Source organism: Canis lupus, chromosome 6 (assembly GCF_011100685.1).
Source record: "Canis lupus familiaris isolate Mischka breed German Shepherd chromosome 6, alternate assembly UU_Cfam_GSD_1.0, whole genome shotgun sequence".
In the NCBI taxonomy this organism is placed as follows: Eukaryota; Metazoa; Chordata; class Mammalia; order Carnivora; family Canidae; genus Canis; species Canis lupus.
Genome location: NC_049227.1, coordinates 65,089,212 through 65,110,581, shown reverse-complemented (window position 1 = coordinate 65,110,581; position 21,370 = coordinate 65,089,212). Strand labels below are relative to the sequence as shown.

The 21,370-nt window shown below is 35.1% G+C and overlaps 1 long non-coding RNA gene across 2 annotated transcripts; it reads right to left on the bottom strand.

Annotated features, from left to right (window-relative positions):
- Positions 1 to 275: 275 nt before the first annotated feature.
- On the bottom strand, positions 276 to 13,366 carry LOC111096525. Of its 2 annotated transcripts, XR_005360447.1 has the most exons (4): positions 10,344 to 13,366; positions 10,164 to 10,259; positions 7,956 to 7,981; positions 276 to 589 (listed from the first exon to the last, which is right to left on the bottom strand). It is a non-coding gene; the product is annotated as an uncharacterized LOC111096525 (long non-coding RNA). The 2 variants fall into 2 exon arrangements; XR_005360448.1 differs by lacking the exon at positions 7,956 to 7,981.
- Between the last annotated feature and the right edge of the window lie 8,004 nt (positions 13,367 to 21,370).

Below are 21,370 nucleotides of genomic sequence, written 5' to 3'. Positions count from 1 at the left end.
TTTTGATTTCCTCCATTTCTGTTATTATTTTCCCCCAAGCAACATAATGTGAATTTGGTCTCCCTCCTTTTTTTTCTTGCTTAGTTTATATATGATTTATCTGTATTGCAAACTTTTTAAAGTAGCAGCTTATTTATTTATTCATTCTACTTTTCCATTGTCTAACTCATTAAATTCCATTCTCTCTTTCCATTACTTTTCTGTTGCCATGTAACAAATTGCAACAAACTTAGCACCATACAGCAAAAATCATTTATTATTTCAAAGCTCTTTAGGTCAGAAATCCAGATAGGCTCAGGTAGGCTTCCTGCTTAGAGTTTTGTAGGCTGAAGGCAAGGGGTCTGCTGGACTGGACTGGGCTGTTTTCCGGAGGCTCTGGGACAGAATCACTCTCTTAACCCATTCAGGTTGTTAGCAAAATTCAGTTCCTTGGTGTTGCAGGTGTGAGGTTCCTGTTTGCTTGTATTTTTATTGGCCAGAGGTCATTCTCAGCTCCTCAAGGACACTCTAAAGTCCATCCAGGGCAGTTTCCCTCCATCTTCAAAGGTAGTAACAGTACATCAAATTCTTGACTCTTTGAATTCCCCTTCTGCTACCAGAGAAAGGAAAATGCGTTTAAAGGTCTCCTGCAATTAGGAGAGGCACACCCAGATAATCTCTCTTTTGATTAACCAAAAGTTAAAACTGATTAGTCTCCTATAAATACACCCACAAAATAATACAAAACAAAACAAAATCTTTTTATAATAATATAACATAATCAGAGCAAGAGCTCTCATTTTGACAGTCTCAGGGTTTAGGGAGGAAAAGCTTGGGAGGCCATTTTGGAATTCTTCCTGCCATGATTATTTATTACTTCTCTAATATTTTCTTTGTTTTGTTGTATTGTTATTTTGAAAAATTTTAGTTGAATGCTAGATTCACTTGTTTCCATTTATGTTTTCATTGATGTTAGTTTTTATGGCTCTAAGTTTTCCTCTAGAAGCACTTTTAGTAATACCACATACATTTGAATATGTAATACGTTCTTTTTAAATGTAATTATTTCATTTTATATATATATATATATATATATATATATTTAAATATTTATTTATTTAGAAAGAGTGAGCATGCCAGCAGAGGGAGGAGCAGAGGGAGAAAGACATGCAGACTACATGCTGAGTACAGAGCCTGATTCAGGACTTGATCTCACTACCCCGAGATCAGAACACAAGGTGAGGGCAGCCCAGGTGGCGCAGCGCTTTAGCACCACCTGCAGCCCAGGGCGTGATCCTCGAGTCCTGGGATTGAGTCCCACGTCGGGCTCCCTGCGTAGAGCCTGCTTCTCCCTCTGCCTGTGTCTCTACCTCTCTATCTCTCTCTCTCTCTGTCTCTGAATAAATAAATAAATAAAATCTTAAAAAAAAAAAAAAAAGAATCCAAGCTGGAATCAAGAATCGGATGCTGAAACAACTGCACCACTCAGGCTCCCTTAATTCTTTTATTTTATATTTCTTTTTGACTCAAGAATGTTACAGACTTTTAAATTTATAGAACATTTTTTTTTCTTTCATATTTTGTCAATAGTTTCTAAGCTTGTTCTCTGGCTCTGCATTGCGGTGAGAAAATACTGTCAGTATTATATCTACATATGGAAATTTATTGATTATAGATTGTACCATAATAAAACCTCAACACATTTAAGGGAGAGATCTTCAAGGAGAGATAGCATGAAAGGGCTTGTTTCCCCAATTTAATTCTTACAAATCTGTAAGAAATCAGATAAAAATTTTTAATGAATTCCTCAAGGTTAACATAAAAATGGGCTACTGTAATAGTACCAAATTGCTAGAAGAACCACATAGAAGAATTTTCAACCACTAGGAAGGTTTCCTTCATGAACCCTTGTGTTGGGTGGGCGATCCATGAGGAATATTTGGGGCAGGATAAGATAGGCAAGAATACCTCCATTGGGCTTCAGGGTGGAAGAAAAACAAGAGCAGCTATAGTAGAAGAAAAGGCATTAGCCCTGTCAAGATTCTACTCCCCTATCACATTTATAGAACAAAGCATTAATCTGCTGTGGAGCGTATAAAACAAAGAAGGACCCACTGAATCTATGGATAGGGAACAGACAAAAACTCTACTCAGGGAAAGACAGAAACACATTGTAAGCCTAGACCATTAGAGGTCTCCTGTAGGGAAAAGGCAACATCATTTAGAAGGTCCCAGTCATTGATATCACTGACATAGTACATGCCAAGTGCTGAAGCTAAACTGGAACAACAGGGAATAACTCTCTCACGTCATAATAAAGGATGGGGTGATTCCATTGTTCAGGCATAAATGCTATCTATCATAGTCTCTACTGCCCTATACAGTATGTCTAGTTCTCAAGAAGAAGTTATGAGAAACAAAAAGTGAGGAAAAACCAACACACTCTCAAGAGAAAAAAAATTAATAAAACAGACTTGGATATGTCTATGATATTGGAACTATCAAACAATTTAAAACAACTGTGATCAATATGTTTAAGTCTTGAGTGGAGAAGGTGAACAAAAAGCATTATTATATAAGTAACTTCAGAGAGTTGAAACTTTAAGAGATAATTAAATGGGAATCGTTAGATGTGACAAACACAATAAGAAGCTTTCAAACGGCTCATATGAGAAAAGTAACCATGAACATGAAAAAAAGTTAAAAAAATGAGCTAAAGGAACAGAGAAAAGTTAAAGATGTTAAATGTCCCACAACCCATCTGCAAATTAAATAGAATTACAATAAAAATCCCAGCTAGTATTCCTCAAAAACTGGAAGCCAATATTAAAATTTATGTGTAAGACTAATAAACCAATATGGTTTCAAACAAGAAGAACAAACTGAAAGGATTCATTATTCCCTAATTTAAGAATTTATTACAAAGCTACAGTAACCAAGACAGTGTGATCTTGAAAAGGATATACTTACAGAAAAATAGAAGAGAATAGGGAATACAGAAATACATTCAAACATATAAAGTCAATTGATATTCAACAAAAGTGCAGAAATAGTTCAACAAAGACACCGAAAATATTGGATATTCAAATGCATAAAATAAACTTCAATTAATACCTCACTCTTTATATGGCATAATAAATAACTCAAAATGGATTGTACAACTAACTCTAAAACCTACAATTATGAAACTTCTCAAAGATAAACAGGACAATGCCTGTGTGATCTTGAGTTAAACAAAGATTTTTGTTTGACCACACAAAAACATTATAAAGAAAATAAGTTGATAAAATGGCCTCCTTAAAAGTAGTAGCTTCTGTTTTTAGAAAGACAAACCACAGATTGGGAAAAAAACACTTGCAAATTATTTTTTTTTGATAAAAGACTTGTATCCATATTCTATTAAGTACTCTAGAATCTTAGTAAAGAAACAACCCAACTTAAAAAATGGACAAATGACTCAAACACTTTAGAGATGGTATACAGATGACAAATGAACATGAAAAGATGCTCAATATCATTAGGAATTGGGAAAATGCAAACTATAACAAAAATGAAATATTACTTCACACAAACTAGAGTAACTTAAAATAAAACAAAAAACAAACAAGCAAATCTGACAGTACCAAGTGTTGGTGAGGGTGTGGAGCTACTGAAACTCCCATTCATTTCTGGTGACAACACAAAATGGTTCAGACAAATGGGAAAAAAATTGGCATTTCTTATAAAGATATCATATTGCCTAGAAATTTCGCTTGTAGTTATTTAAGTGAAATTTAAAAAAAATGTTCAAACACAAACCTGTACATGAATGTTTTATGGCAATTTTATTATTTACCAATAATTCAAAACAAATAAAAGTTTCCTAGTTTTGGATAACGAATAAATTATTCCAAACTGGGATAGAATCATATAAGGAATACTATTCAGCAATAAAAAATAATTTGTTGTTGACATACAAAGTTACATGGGTGTATCTCAAGTGGCTTATGCTAAATAAAAATAGCCAGATTCAAAACACTACAAACTATATGGAGTTAGAAGGAATGGCTGTTACAAGAGGGGGATTTTGTGTGTGCGTGTATGTGTGTGTGTTGGAATCGTTCCATATTTTGATACAATGGTCTTTACAAAACTGCATGCATTTGTCAAAATGCACAACAATGTGAAAAAAATGACACTTTTTCTCTATGCAAATTATATCTGGACAAACAATGGAAAGAATAGTATTCCAGTTATTACACAAGAGACAATTAGGAAATTTACTCTATTTCTACCTTCTTTCTTTCTTGTTTTCCCAGTTTGTATATAAGTTGTCTTATTGCTGAATTATTATCAGTTAAGTACTTAGGTACTATTTACATTAATTCTGTCAGTATTCTCCAAATTTGTTTAAATATTAGTTCTTCATTTGAATATATTCAATTTTCACTACACATTTGCTATACAGTACTTCCAGTTATAGAATTTCTTGGTTGGGGGATCCCTGGTGGCTCATCAGTTTGGTGCCTGCCTTCAGCCCAGAGCGTGATCCTGGAGTCCTGGGATCGAGTCCCATGTTGGGGTCCCTGCATGGAGCCTGCTTCTCCCTCTGTGTCTCTGCCTCTCTCTCTGTGTCTCTCACGAATAAATAAATAAAATTAAAAAAAAAAAGGAATTTCTTGGTTGGTTGAAATGTGAACTCCAGTAATTTTCTCAAGGTTACAGAAATAGTATTACCTGACGTCTTTCATACTAAAAACTGTAGCTTTGTACTCTTTCTGATGACTCTCCTTTGTTGGTTGCCACTGTTTTCTGCCATTTTTCTTGCAGTATCTTTGTATCAATTTTTGCCAGTTTCCATTTTTCTTTTACTAATTCTTACTGAATGATTTGAATTTTCCTACACTGGTTACTTGGAGTTCATTCTTGTAAAAGAAAAGGGAGCAGGGTAGCCTTCTAGGGTGTGTAACCTAGAGGTTCTCTTCTCTGCTGTCCAGAGATGGACAGCTACTCATCAGTATGGCTCTATTATATGATTCCTGATGTCTCTCTTTCTTCCATCCAAACCAACTCTGGGACGGCATTTGTTACAAATGTGCTCACACTACTTTTCTCACTTTTTATTTCAAACAAGGAATCTGGCTAGAATTTCAGATGAGTCCTTAACCTTGAGAAGCAGAGTTTTACCAGTACATTGTGAAGTCTGCCACCACTAAACCCTTTCCTATTTTCTAAGCTTCTTTATTTCTAATATTCCCGCATGCATTTAGTTCTTTAGCTGCTTTTTAGGAACTCTATGTCCTTTTAGAAGTAGATCATATATTTCCTAGGTTCTCTGAAAATGAATTTTACATATTTTTACTGTTGTTTGTGTACATTTCCCGGGAGGAAAGGAGGAATAATGCTGATTTAGAGTCATATTGACTAGTCATGCAGTTTTAGTCTAGTGAAGTTAATATATGTTTTCAGTTGTGGAAGGCCAAACATCGAAGATGCTTTAGTTCAACTGTACCATTACTAACAGTTTCCCATAACCCCCACAACATCATCCACTGTGTTCTTCAAATTTGATTACAAGAAAAACTATGAATATTAAACAGCAGCTTTTTGTTGGAGCAAAACTAAAACAATCTGAAGGAAGAAATTTCTTGTAGATATTTTTCTGGTATAATTTCTTAGAGGAAAATATTCTCTCTTCTTTTCTTTTTGTCATTGATTTCTTCTTTCAATAAAAAAAAATTTAGGTTGGCAGAAACATTTTTCTTACCTTCAATTGATTAGATTATCAATATGCTCTTTTATAGTCAATGGATTATTTATTTATTCCTGGTTTTCCCCTTTCTAGGTTAGAATGTTTAATGCAGTTCTAGCAAGAAAATGCTTACCTTTCTCTCAACCTTCTGGTTTCCTTAGAGGATTTGGTACAACACTGAAATGTGATTGGCAATATCTATTCTCAGGGACCTGCCTCTCTTTTGAAACAAACAATGGGTTAGGCAGTCCTCTGAAGTGTACAGGCACCACTCCAGGCTATTATTTTGAATAATCTGCTCTGGCGCAGGAACACTCATGCAAGGTGTTGAATGTCTTAAAATATGCGGTGCTACATGAGTGCCTACAGCACCTCAGGGTAAAAACTGAGCCCAGTATAAGAATGAATGATGGAGCCTTTGTGTTTTTCTCAATGTTCAGGCAGGTGTGTTGGCATTTACACATGCCTATGTGATGTAGCATTCAGACAGAGATAAAACTCTTTGATGATTATACATTTCTACTGTACAAAGAATTCATCACCTTGCTAAGACAGTTTGCTTCTAATTGTTATGTTGTTTCTTCCCCTCTCACATTATCTTGTTTTATGGGAGAAGTGATTTTTACAAAGCTACATTTGCTTTACATTTAATTTTGCAAATATGCAACCAAATCAAAGGAAACTGCAGCACACTCTCATGTTTAAAGTGAAAATACACACTGATGTCTAAAGAAGAAAACCGACAAGATTCACTTTGGAGGAGAATCCAATGTCAATGCATTCTTGGACTGAGTAATTTTCATAACTAGATTATATTATTAAATTGAAGGAGTTTGCAAGATTTTCTGATGAAAAATATGATTAAATATGCATGTGGGAAGTTGGGGGGGAGTTGGTGCATGAAGTGGAGGAAGAAGTAAATATGAATGCAGGAAAGAGGTAAGATAATCATACTCAAATGAAACATGGAAAGAAACAAGGAAGTCATTTTATACTAAAGACCATACTTCCAGCAAATTGCAACTTAGCAATGCAGGCATAAATTCAGCAACACTGATTGCACATTTATAACATAAAAGACTGTAACTGATGTTGGAGTGTATTTTGAAAAAAAAAGAAAGAAAGAATAAAAGAAAAAAAGAAAGATATTGTTTGATCCTTGAGAAAATGCCAAACTAATGAAGGCAAATTACAGAAATAGCCAAACATAATACAAAGTAGGAACATCTTTTTTAAAGAACAAAAGAAAAAGGATGCTTTATTTGTGCTCATTAGTATCACAGAATGTTTCTAGAATGTGAGATTTGAGTGGGATATTTAAAAGATCTGACCTGCCTTTTATTTATTATTTATTTATTTATTTATTTATTTATTTATTTATTCATTCATTCATTCATTCATTCATTCATTCATTCATTCATTCGAGACAGAGAGACAGAGAGAGAGAGAGGCAGAGAGAGAAGCAGGCTCCATGCAGGGAGCCTGACGCGAGACTTGATCCCAGGTCTTCAGGATCACGCCCTGGGCTGAAGGCAGGTGCTAAACCACTGAGCCACCCAGGCATCCCATGCCTATCTTTTAAGCCATTTCTCCTACTTTTAGCCATTTCTCTCCAGACACTTTCCACTTTAGCTCTTCCGGACTTGTTTCTGCATCTAACTACATTCTCTCTTACCCCAGAGTTTATTTTACACAAGGTAGGTCATCTGCTTAGTGAAATATTACTTCTCTACTGTTTTATCTTACACCATAGTCTTTGTAAGGATTATTTAGTTTATACATATTTAAAAAGTATTTAGATTTAGAACAGTATTTGGCACAAAGGAAGAGCTCAATGTTCCCTATTATTACTAATAACATTAAAATCAGCGTTAAAGTTATTTCAGTGTTATATTAACTCTCAATGGATATATGTATCCAAATTTCTAAGAAGAGGTGGAGGAGGGGGCAATACTAGGGGCAGGTAGATTGACAGGTAGGAAGCACATTTTAAAAAGAAACATAAAACAGGCATAAACAAGAAAATCATAGTCATTTTGGTCTGTAGCTTAGATTCCCTGTAATAGGTTTTAAAAGTATAGTTATAGCACGCTACTGTGCTATGATTGATATTTATTTTAAAAATTCAAATTACCTTAAACTCTGGTCCAGAGGCCAGACTATGGATAGTCCAATTAAGAAATGCTTTCTTCCCAGTGATAAAAATAAAAACAGTTTAGCAATAAAGAATATTAATTTCAATTACCTGGGAACTTGTCCTTATGTGACTTTCTTCATTCCCCCAAAACAGAAAAAATATTGTTATCTTTATTACTTAGCTCATTGCCTACTGTAAAACTAGAACAGTTGTAGTTCAAATATACAGAAGTTTCATTCGAAGAGACTGAATTAAAAAGACCTCGATCTGCTATTTAAGTTTTTCAAGCTTTGAAGTATTCATATATCATGAGAAGAAATTAATATGTGAAACACTGATAACACAGATTTGAAATATTAAAAATAATAGTGAAATAACAGTAAATGATTTTTCATAATTTCTTAGAGCATAGGGATGAAAACAGGTTATCATATAATTTATTTAGGTAGTCACATTTCTACTATGCCTCAGTAAATATGAAATGTAAAAAATATGTCAGACAGAAAAATAGCTTATGCTTGATTACAGTACTTAGCTAATTTTGTTTTATTTTATGTATTTATTTTTGTCTGAGCAATTCAGTTAATTTATAGAACTTTGGGAAAGAGATAAGGTTGTGTTTGAAATGCAAAGGTATAATTTTTTTTTAAAGCAAAGCATTGAATTATCAAATTGCCCTGACAATAGTTTGGTCAGCAGAGTGTTCAACAATTCATTTTCACAAACATTTCAAGTTAGCATAATATTTGTTTACTTCATTAGCAAATGTTTAAGTCCTTAGGAGTTGCAGATCTTGTGCCAGGTGCTGAGGATTCAGGATCGGTAGAACATTATCTACATTTAGTATACTTAAAATGCAGTGGGATTAAAAACTATGCCTTAATGAAATCAGGATTAAGTAGCTGGAGACAGAGACAGAGAGAGGGAAGGAGAAGTGTAGGAATACAGAGGAAGGAGCTGTTAATTCAGCCTCATAGGACCATAAGAGTTCTAATTAGAGTTGAAATCTGCACAAGTTATTTGGTAAGATTTTGCCAAATGGGGTGTAGAAGCATAATTCAGGCACAGAAAACAACAGGAGAAAAACATGGAGGCAATAAAAGAATAGATTTTTGTGCGCTCCAATACAATTCCTAGAGAAATAAGCAGTCCGGTGTGACTAAAATAGGCACTCCTGGGGTAGAGAGAAGGATGAGGTTTAAGAGTAGCTTTTAAGGACCTTGGATGACTTAATGAGTCTGTGGCAGATAGACTCTAAGACTGCCTTCTGGGATTCACAGCCTTGTGTAATCTCTTCCTCTTGAGGGTAAACAAGGCCTAGGACTTGCATCTAACCAGGAGGACTTGGCAAAGGTGATGGGATATACATGATTATGTTACATAAGAGTAATATTCATCTTTTCAGAAGATTCCCTTGCTGGCTTAGAGGAAACAAATAGTCATGTTGAGAAGTGAGGCAGCCCCTAGCCAACAGCCAACCAGGAACTGCGAATGACATCTGGTTAACAGCCCACAGGAACTGAATACTACCAATAGCCTGGTGAACCTGGAAATAGATTTTTCCCCATTCAAGGTTCAAATCTTGAGATAGCAGCCCCAGCCTACACCTTGATTGCAGCCTTTGAGATGACCTTGAATCAAGGACACAGCTAAGGCATCTCAGAAACATATTTATTATGACATAGTATTATTCTTGACATAATAAACGTATTGTTTTAAGGCAATAAGTTTGTGGCTACATTGTTATGCAGCTATGGATAACTAATACAGTGAAGAATTTGGAGCATATCTTAAAAGTAACAGCAAGCTAAACGTTAAGGATTTTTAAACAAGTGATCTGACATTTCTATTTTAGAAAAGAAAATCAGTGAAGAGAATGAAGAGGATGAGGGGAAACCAATGAGTAAAACACAGGGTGGAGATTACTGCAACAGTCTGGTTGAGAGATTCAGAAGTTATTATACATACATTTTTTTTTAAATTAGTAGACTATTTTTTTAGAGTGGTTTTAAGTTCAGAGTAAAATGGAAAGGGAAGTACAGAGGTTTCCCATAAAAGTTCTATCTACACATATACATACACCCCCATCCTCATCCCCCACTAGAGTAGTACATTTCTTACAAGTGAGGACCCATGTAATCATAATCACTCAGAGTCCATAGTTATTCTTAGGGTTCCTTCTTGGTTTTATACATTCTATGGGTTTGGACAAATATATGATGACATGTATCTGCCATCACAGTTTTGAAGAGTGGCAGATCATGGCATCCCAAACTACACCCCTTTGGCATGAGGATTATCTTAAGTTAAAGACACCTGAATAACAGCGGATGTCAGAATGGCATTCTAATCTTCCTTTTCTTCTTGAAAACAGGCGATACAAATTCCCATGTGAAAGATGGCCTCTCTGTCCTGGGAGAAAAGCAACCATCTCCAGTGAAGAGGAATCACAGCCAAAGAATTCTGAAAAACAAACTTTTTTGAAACAATTCTTACCTCCCTTAGCTTCCTGTATAGTTATTATTCCATAATCGCCTCTCTTTGTGTAGCTCAATAATAAAGGCACGTAGGTTTTTGCCACTTCTTTGGGTCTTCATTCCTTAAGAGGACTCCCGGGCCACTCCATTTGCACAAGTTCCTGTGCTTTTCTCCTGTTAATCTGTTTTATGTTAGCTTAACTCTCAGGCCCAGAAGAAAAAAAAAAAAAAAGAAAAAGAAAAACAGGGTAAAGGTAAAGTGCTGCCTCCCCTCCTGTATCACACAGAATAGTTTCACTGCCCTGAAGATTCTCTGTGCTCCCCCTCTGCATCCCTCCTTCCCCTCCCCACTACAGCTCTGCTCACACTGGTGACATAGAGTCTGCAGGTGTCCTGGTCTCGCCAGTCGGAGGAGCACGACACATTTACATAGTTACACACATATACGGTTGTGGCAAATTAAGAGATGTGACTGTGTATATCTAAACGGGCCCTAAACTTTGTAGGATGACTAAGAAGGATTTTGAATATTCCAGTAGAATGCTCATCTGCTCAGCACATGGTAAACTTTTCTTCGAATATTTATGACCTAACCCCTTGTTTTTTTGTTTTTTTGTTTTGTTTTGTTTTTTCCTAACCCCTTGTTTAAGCTAATGACATTTTCACTGCCTTTTGTACAGTCCAGAACACCACCTTATAAAAGTATAGCAGTGAATTTTGTATTAACATTAGTTTTGCATTCATCTGTCTCCGCCTGTGAGACTGTAAGCATCTTGCCAGGAGGAACTAGTCTTGCTCGTCTCTGAATAACTAGGCCTAACTTAGTACAGAGGCCAACACAGAATAAGCTCTTGTTGGGCTGTCAACGAAACTACTTACCAAAAGCACATAAGATAGGATATCTGGCAAATTTCCTAATAAGTGCATTATTTATACAAAGTGATTAAACTATTATTTCAGATTATACCTTCATAGAACCTGATATTTTCTAATTGGCTCAATTATTAAAGTGGAGCCCTGACTATGATTTGATTGGTTATAAAATGTCTTTAAAGATGTGGCCACTTCCCCACAAAAAAAAAAAAAAAAAAAAGTTCCTCTCAAAAGAAATTTAATTCTGTCTATCAGATACACACAGATCCTAAATGATTGGCCTGGGACATGGGCAACAGTGATAGGTTCCTTTCACTATGCCTCTGAAATCTTTAATGACATCAATAGTTTCAAGTTGATCCTCCTAACTATCTCAAAACTCAAATGTGCGTCATCAATAAATATTTGCTAAAGGAATGAAAGTATTGAATGATGACTTTTCTCCCTGCCTTGACCTATTAAAATCTATATTTGGTGCACCCCAAAACAATAAATTATAAGACTGATAAAGTATTTTATCAACATAATATTAATGTTATGTCCGATTAATGTTTCGGACACTGTTTGATTCTTGGTGTATATGAATCCATTTATTGCTTAGTGGGCACTACTCTTATCCTTATTTAAAGATGAGGAGACTAAGGCACAGAACGATTGAACAACTTTTCCCAGATCAGATGGTTGATAAGTTTGGTAGTTTGGCTCCAGCATGCAGTCTGTTACCACTCATCCTATGCTGTTTATGAGATATCTATGAAAAAATGCCCCAATGGGGCAGCCCGCATGGCTCAGCGGTTTAGTGCCTGCCTTTAGCCTAAGGCGTGATCCTGGAGACCCGGGATGGAGTCCCACATCAGGCTTCCTGCATGGAATCTGCTTCTCCCTCTGCCTCTCTCTGTGTGTGTGTCTCTTCATGAATAAATAAATAAAATCTTTAAAAAAACAAAAAGTCCCCAATGGTGAGACATTTAAGGAATACCTTACCTTAAAGGAGGAAACAGGTTGTACTGAGTATTCTGGATGAATTGGAACAATTTTAGAACACAGCTCATGTCTTACCTCAATGACATCTGTGATTGCACCTATTTTAGCTTACTTGTAAACAACTGTAATTTTTTTCCTCATTATCAAGTTCTCAACTGTATAAATTGAGGATTTTTCTCAATCTTTGTAGAAAATCTGGATAAAGCTGTAGACTCTTTCAAATAAAATACTTACCTTAGGTAGGAGCAATTTAAACTGTCCTTTGGAAGGTTTATAGCAATTTAAATGAAGTGCTCTTTGGTATTATCCATGGAATCACTTCCTTTAAGTATTAGTGGACTTAATATGAGGTTGTCATTGACATTTATTGAAAAAAAAAATCAAGCCTATCCTTAGTTGTGAAAACTACATCAGTAAGAAACCAAAGCCACTGCCAAAAAAATAACAACCTTCTACTAAACATGTAAAACACTCTTTCAAAGAGTATCTGTATCCTTGTTTTTTCATGAAATTGTAAGTTTCATAACTTTTGGGAGGAATTCAGTAGTCAACCACTCTATATAGCATTAGTATGCTAGGACATCAAAGGAAAAATGGATAAATATCAGGCTTTATTTCCAACCAGAAAATTATTGTGCACAACTATTCGTAGTTCAAACATTTTCCAAAGCAATATTTAATATTTAAAGAAAAATGCTAGTCAAGGTACTGCAGGTTTTCTCATGCATTATTTACCTTTAGGAAACATGAAGAACTAGAATGTAAGAAATATGAAAATGGAAAAAGCCTCCCTACCTCAAAAAAGATTTTGTTTTGGTAATGTCCTAGTAGATGATAAGATGCTGAAATACATAAAATAATGTGTCAAAATAAGTCTTGGCACTTAAACTCATCATTGAGGTCAGAATCTAACTTATGAAATCCAGCCTTGCATTGTGAAGTGGCAAATTATGGCAATTTTCTCAGGTAGTTCAAAGCAATGGAACTACTTTCTCTTTTGTTTTTCAAGAAAGTACTAAACAGCAAATAAGTTCTCTGTTTCATATGGGGTCAATGATAGAACTGCAAATGAACCCAGGGCTCAGAATAAGTTCTAGAAGGAGCATTGTTTCTGTATTCCTCACAATGATTCTAAAAACCAATTTTTATTGTAGGTTTGCAAAATGATGTTTACTAAACCCAATTGGCGACAGTCTTAAAATGAAGTAAAAAGCTATGCAAACCATTGCATAAAGTGAGAAGATAGGTAATTTATGTTCCTAAGCATCTCATTTATATAATTTTAACCATCATATTCCAGACCCACCACTTCTGCTTTGCTTGAGATTATAACCTTTTTATCTCATCATTTTTATTCCCTACATTTTCATTAACATATAGTTAACTTTGGAATTTAACCTGAAATCCATCCTTTGTTCTTCCCCCCCAAACTCATAAAGGCTATATAAGAGATACATAGTAAACCTGGGCCATTCTCTCTGTCTCCTGTCTCTCTTTCTGTTTCTCAAAAGAAACACTTAGAGCTACTATTTCTGGAATCAGCATCAAATACTTTCTCTCCCCTCCCTTTCAGGACCTACATGATAGGACATCCTATGAAAATATGCTGTGAATGTTTTATGAGCGTGCTTTTACTTAACCAGGAAGTCTGGAAGGAGGAGAATGACCTAACCTGCCACATTTTCTTTATGAGAACATCTTCCTTGTGATCTATGGCTTCATGAAGTAGGCATAGAGTTTCAAAGTTGCCCTTGAATCCTGGGTCAAAAATGCCACCAACATATATTCTTTCCTGTCACACATTTCAATGAACTTGTAGTTTCTCAAGCCAATGTCATTACATTGAATTTGATTTGTGAGCATTCCACAAAAAGGTATATATATGCTCGTATATGATAAACAGAAGAGCCCTGACTTCTATTTCCATTATTATATTTGAATTCCTGAGTGAATGTTTCAGACGGCCTATGTTGATCTGTATCTTCTTTCTTTCATTTCTCCCTCTCTCTCCTTCCTTTCATCCTTCTTTCCTTCCTCATTTTCATTATTTCTTTCAGATGACGAAGACAAGAAGGAAAATGACTAGAGAAGCTAGTTAGAAATGATCCTGAAACTTTGATATAAGAACAAAAACAAAAACAAACGCTCCCCCTCCAAGCACCCATTTTTCTCTTGAGAACCTCTGGGGAACTAGTTAAAACGGTTGCTAGGCAGCCTGTTCTTCATCTCACGATGGGTTAGAACTATATTCGTGTTTACCGAGATACTCTGGCAAAATTCTAAAATGACTAGCCTTTTATTTTATAGCTCCAGTTTAATTAAGGGCTAAAATTTTGGGCATATTTATAGTAATTGGGTATATGGAAATATAGCCTATGAGTTAAATATGCTTCCAGAATTCCATCACCTTTTTAGCAAGTTGTTTTTATTATTTTTTTAATCTCCATATTTTACTGCCTTGGAATTTACTTGAACATTGTATACACGAAATATCTGGTCTATTTTATCATTCTACAAAAAGAGCTATATTTTCTATCACTTCCCTTGAGAGACTGTACCTGAATCTATTGGCAATGAGATTGTCAAAAAAATTATATTAAGAGCTGGAAAGATGGATAAATGGTATACTATACATTCATGCACACCCATACACAGACATGATTGTGTGTGAGCGTATATACTAAGTTTTACAAAAATGCATGGACATGTATGACTTCTATTTATTTCTGGTTATAACTACATTAACTATAAAAATATCTTCTCTTTTTAGTCTAGAGATCTAGTTTTTTTTTTTCTTTTTTCATTTGGAGAGATTTAAAGTATGTTTAAGATTTCTTCATTGATTTCTATGTTATGTTATTTTTTTATTGCTTTTCCTTTGAATGTTTATTTTAGATATTCAGGTAAGTGAAATAGCCCACGTATAGTCTCCATAAGAAATGGGGAGCCAAGGGAGTGATACAGATTGTTATCTAAGTCATGCTACTGAAGGAATATCATATTTCTGGCCCAGGTTCTTCTACATCCTTGCCATTGGTCTCCTTTTCCTTCGTGACTCATTGTGAATTCATCTGTAACACTCTGTCATCTACTAGTCTTTCAGTTCTTACTATGTTCCCAAGCTAGTGCATTGATTCAATCCCATATTCCCAGACCAGGGTTTCTTAACCTATAGTGAATGAACTGGCCCATCTGTATCTGCCCCAACTTTTTATTTCCTGTTTTTTTTTTTTTTTCCAGTTTTGCTTGTTTGTTTTATTTATTTTATTTTCTGAGAACAGGGAGCATGTATTCCATCAGATTTTCAAAGAGACTCCAAAACTACTATGAAAGTTCATTCTAGGTAATAATTAGGATCTTTGTAATAACCCTGAGTGATTGTAGGCACCCTCCACTCTCTCTTGATGTTTGTTTCATATTTATTTTACTTTATTATTATTATTATTTTTATTTTCCCAAGAAGTTTATTTGGTCAGACTTAGGGACAGGGAGGTTCTACAACTAAATGAAATTATTGGGTCTCTTGATGGTAAAGCATGGCTTGTGCTGGCCACACAGGACCCAGTGGGGCAGCAGGGAACTTGATCTTGGAGTCATGGAACTGTGTGACTGCTGATGGGCATCACTCTCTGGCTGCAGTCTCCTCCACCTTCATGATCTGAATCTGGGGGGCCCGGGTGTGTAGCACTGGGTGCCCATGTCTCAGTAGCATTGGATGACAGTGCTTGCAGTTGTCAGGTCCTGGTACTTCTGGTATGTGTTGTGGGTGCCGCTGTGGGTTCATAGCACCCCCAGATGCTGAAGGTCTTCACTATAAGGGGGATTTCTCAAACACCTGTCCATAATGTCAACTTCCCCTGAAGACTTCATCTTCTTCAGGTGAAATACAAAGTACCAGAAGCAGGACATGGTGACAATATGATTAGGTGCAAAGGTTTGCCAGGTGATCTCAGGGTGGAGTGTGGTCTTGGAATGTGCCTGAGGCCTCTGTGCACCCTCTCCACCCAAGAAAGGTAGTTATTTGTAATTTTAATTGTGCTTGGTCTCTCCATTAATACTAGTAAGAAAGATTGTGGAAATTCTGAATCCCTAGGTACAAGGCGGTGGCCAGTAGTATATGGATGGTCTTCTCAGCAGCACTAACAAACTGTGATGTTGGATGAATCATTTAATATTGATGTTCCTCGGTTACCTTATCTTGAAATGCTCATGTTTGTAGTTTCATTATTTCTTTTGTGGGATTATTATAAGGATAAAATTGAATAAAAAGCTAAAACATGTATATGCAACTCATATGTATATCAATATGGATATATATGAAAGTTTTGAGCCCTGAGTGTAAATAAGGCAAGTATTGCATTATAGCAGTTCATCGATGAATCTGTTGGCCGACATTCTGATATTGAATATTCATATATAATATAATAGTTCCATTTAATCTGAGGGCAGAATATTTAAGCCTTCCCAACACAGGACTTTCCCTTCTGTTCTTTAGTATTTTCCTTGGTATATTGGAGGCTTATATTAGGGTAGAGAAAAATGTAATCAGATGAAATTAAGCTTTTATCTCTATCTTATCATTTACTAGATCTGGGTCCCTGGGAAGTTAATAGGTCCTTTATGAATGACAGTGTTCTTTATACCATAGAAGAAACCAACTATAGCTTTATTTTCCTAACATCAGTTTTGTGCTTTACAAGTCCTTTGATTTTTCTCCCCACTACAAACCTCTTAAAGTCTAATTATAATATTGTCCTGAATTTACTGATGTTTTATCACTTCCTCTTGGTTCACCTCTGAATGCCATCAAAATGCTATTGGCCTATTTCTCTAAAAGAGCGAAATTCTATAGGATCTGCTGAAACTTCTGAAAATGATTTTTTTTTCTCTTAGTTCAGTGTTTAAATACCTCAATTTTTAAATCACCCGTCTCAAAGCAAAAGCATCCAGCAAAGGTTGTTTCTAAGCTTAAAGTGAAGAAAAACTAGGTTATCACAATTTTGGCTTTTTTTCCATTTTTCTCTTCTTGTTTAACCAGCAGTTATTCTTTGGGTAAAATGCATCCATTTAAACACAAAATTTAATTTTTGTTTATAATAGCTTCTTAAGTGATTCTGAAACTGATATATTTTTGTAGAATATTTAAAAATAGTATTCATGTAAATGACTTCAGTTTATCTTGTAAAAAGTGTCTATGAGCAAACTAGAAATGATTTTCGCTAAGTTATCCTGGAAGTAAAGATAACACACAAAGATTTGTTAAATTCAAAAGTAAAGGAATTAAAAGGATCACTAGAAGGTGTCTTTGTCCTTTCTTTTCTTCTTTATTTCCTTCCTTCCAGAATTATTTAAGAATAGTGTTATAACATCGGCAATTTACTTTCAGTAGATTCAGGATGAAGAAAGAGAAAAAATATGCAAATATGGCAAGTGTTAAAAATTAGTGAACATTTACGTTTATTATACTACTCTCAGTTTTTCCGTAGGTTGGATATTTTTAAAGGTATAAATTAAAAAAAGTGTGTATGTATATCAGGCTCCTAAAATATATCAGGTACTTCCCTAGATACTGGGATAATTCAGTATTGAACAAAAAAAATAAAGTTCCTGCCCCCTGGAGCTTATGATATTATGCAGGTGACAGGCATTAAGCCAATAGGTAACACAATTTTTATTTTTATTTTTTATTTATTTTAAAAATTTATTTATTTGAGAGAGAGAAAGAGAACAAGATGGATGGAGGGGCAAAAGAAGAGGGAAGGGCAGGCTCCCACTGAGCAGGGACCCCCCAATGTGGGGCTCAATCCCAGGACCCCAGGACCATGACCTGAACCAAAGACGGATCCTTAACCGACTGAGCTATGCAGGTACCCCGAGTTAACACAAGTTTTAAAATCAGTATTGGTAAGTGAGATGAATGAGTCTGATGTTTATATAGGATCCATCTGGATTCTTGCCTCTACTGGTCCAGTCTAGCATTGAAAACTTATGTCTTGGTGATTGTTCAGAAGCTTCTGAGCCTTCATATAGGACCAAGCCACTGGCTTCAAACCAAGAAAAATAAACTGCATTATCTGGGCTTTTATCTCATTTTTGTTCCATCCTTCTTGCTCCCCTTCACCTTGCCATCCATGGGATTTATAGCCTACCTCTTTATATAACCAAGAATAATTTCAAACACTGCTAGTGATATAAATATAGGAAACAATCTCTTAAACTCTGAACTCTGCCAAGTTTTAGATTCTGAATAGAAAATTCTCTTGGAATCATATGATTAATGGAATATGAATGGATGCAATGCATACAATTTCAGGGACACTTCCCTGAAAGGAAGCTGCTTGGTTTCAACTTCCTCTTTCCAAAAACTGGATTGAGAGGCTCGTTAAAAGCCAGCTTTCACTATATCAACAACCCTGTGCATGACCCTAGGGAGCAGTCACCTCTCTGTTCTGGATCATGCCCCTACTTCTGTACTATTACTTGAGAAGAAAATAAAATTCTCTCTTGTTTGAACTGCCCTGGTTTTACATTTCTTTTCTTTCTTTTTATTTATTTAATTTTGAAGGTTTCTTTTTTTGTAGTCAGTTTGGCCTGTATTCTAACTAATGTACACATTAACTAACAATCCAGGAATCATAATTAATTTTTCCCTCTTCATTCTTCATCTTTCTTTCCTAATACGATAGTTCATGTCCTCATTGATACTCACTCTAACTACTGAAGTAGTCACAAGTAGACTTGGTCTCTGAACCTCCCAACATCCTTATCTCTTCCACACCCTTCATATTTCCGTCAGCTTTATCCTTCTAAAGTCCATGCTGCATTTGTATTATTTGCCCTCCTCAAGAGCATTCAGGTTGTTTCCCTGTTTGTCTTTTTAAGTGCTGGTTTTTTGTTTTTTGTTTGTTTGTTTGTTCGTTTGTTTGTTTGTTTGTTTTTCTGTATTCCTGTGTCATGCCCAAGTGGCTTTGAGAGAGGACCACCTTCTTCAACTTCTTCACTTATTGAAATTCTAATGATCTCTGAAATTCTAATAAGGCTGTCTTAAATTTCACCTATTATGTGAAAATCTTTCCTTAGTTCCTCAGACTCAATTCACAATTCTTGTACTATTTATACAAAACTTTGCTTTTACCTCTTTCAGAGTGTTTTATTCAGCCAAATATTATAATTTCTTTAATATATACCTATCCCTACCACTGGAATATAAACTCCTTGAGAATATGCACTGTATTTTATTTTTCTGTATCATTTTCATTGCTATCACCCATAGAAACTTGCATATTTCTCCATACATCAGAAGTAACAAAAAATATTTATTGAGTTTACTGACTTAAGGAAGGTTAAACTCTCCAATTCCTTCCTGAATTAGAATGATCCTTGCTGGAAGCCAAGATATTAACAGAGAAAGCTTATAAAGAGAAAGGAAATAAGGGTGAGGGAGGATTTTATACCCTTCCCCAAACTGGATGTTCTAGTTTGTTTACTTTAAGCAAGACATGATTTCCATTTTCTAAAGGAAAAAAAATCTTGAATATATTATAAAAAAAATGATAAGGCTTTCTGGACATCAAAGAATTCTTACAAAATAACTTTTGGATGAGTTAAGTGTAAAAGAATCAGAAACATACAAATTAAATTTCCCTTGAGAGACACTGGCTTAAAAATAAAGAAGAAACATGTTTAAAATAATATAGAGCTCAAAACTTTGAGAAAAGATTTTAGAAAACAAAATATTAAAGTTTAATAATATGGTAAGATTGAACTATAATGGCACATTATTCAAATATTTTTACTCCCTACTAACTTCTCCCAAATATGGACCATTTCCCAAATGACAGACTCTTTTAGAATTGTGGTTTGACTTAATGATCTCAATTATCTGTCCTCTCGTTTTACCAAAAAAATGCTACGGAGAACTTTTATTTAGTAAGGGCTTACAATGTGATAAGTGTATTTCCAAAAATATCTCAATTAATCTGAACAACAATCCACATTTTCCAGATGTCAGCGTTTTTCTTGAGTCTCCAGCCCACACTGTTTACTGTATATCATGCTGCTCCATCATGTCCTTCATATCTTGCAACTCCTTCTAACTTTGCAGATTATTATAGGGGTAAAGGAACCTGTTATCTACCCTGAAAGTCTCACTATAATTTTGGGAAAAAGAAATAATACCTGCCTCATTTCTGAATTTTCTTGTAGCATTAAGTTCAAATAAATTTTACTAAATTGTGATTATTTGGCCAATGTGTAATATTAGTAATGGCAACCAGTTCCAGAGCATGCTTTCTTATATCAGGTGTTGTGCTAAGTATTTTAAATACCTAGCCTAGAAGCACCTGGGTGGCTCAGTGGTTGCGCATCTGCCTTTGGGTCAGGTCATGATCCTAGGGTCCTGGGATCAAGTTCCACATAGGACTCCCCATAGGGAGCATGCTTCTCCCTCTGCCTATGTCTCTGCCTCTCTTATCTCTGACTCTCATGAATAAACAAATAAAATCTTAAAAAAAAAAAAAAACTAACCTAATTCTTAACAACAACTTAGAGTAGTTAATGTTAACCACTTAGAGTAGTTAATGTTATCCCCAGTTTACAGATGAAGAAATGGAAACTCTGAAAGAGTAAGCGAAAAGCTCATAAGAACACAACTAGTGGAGGTAGGGGTTTAATCCGTATCTGTCTAATTCAACATTTTATACTCTTGACTACAATTTTATATTGTTTTTACTTTGAAAACTATAAGCCATTAATAATAAAAATAGTACCACCATAATGAGTTTCATGCATATCAAATTGGAATAGTATACAAAATTAAATTATCAAGAGAAATTATTTCCTCTTGGGAAGCTTTGTTCATGCAGGTCCGTAATTTTGTAAGATTAATACCATATCTAACTATGGCTCAGAAATTCTTATAGGTTTATATATTAACACTACGATAAAATGAGCTGGAAATATACCAATCTATTGCTTAGTTTTCATTCTTATCCTGACAAATGGAAGCCTTATCTATAGACAGGAAATCTCAGGCAATATTTAGCTACTTTATCTTGGTTAATCCATGCGATGGAGTGAGATTTGTTAAGTAAGCAATAACACACGACACGATGCACGTTATACTGTAATGAAGCCATGCTTGAGCTGTTTGGTGATGCATTAACATCCTACTCCATCGGACGTTGTCAT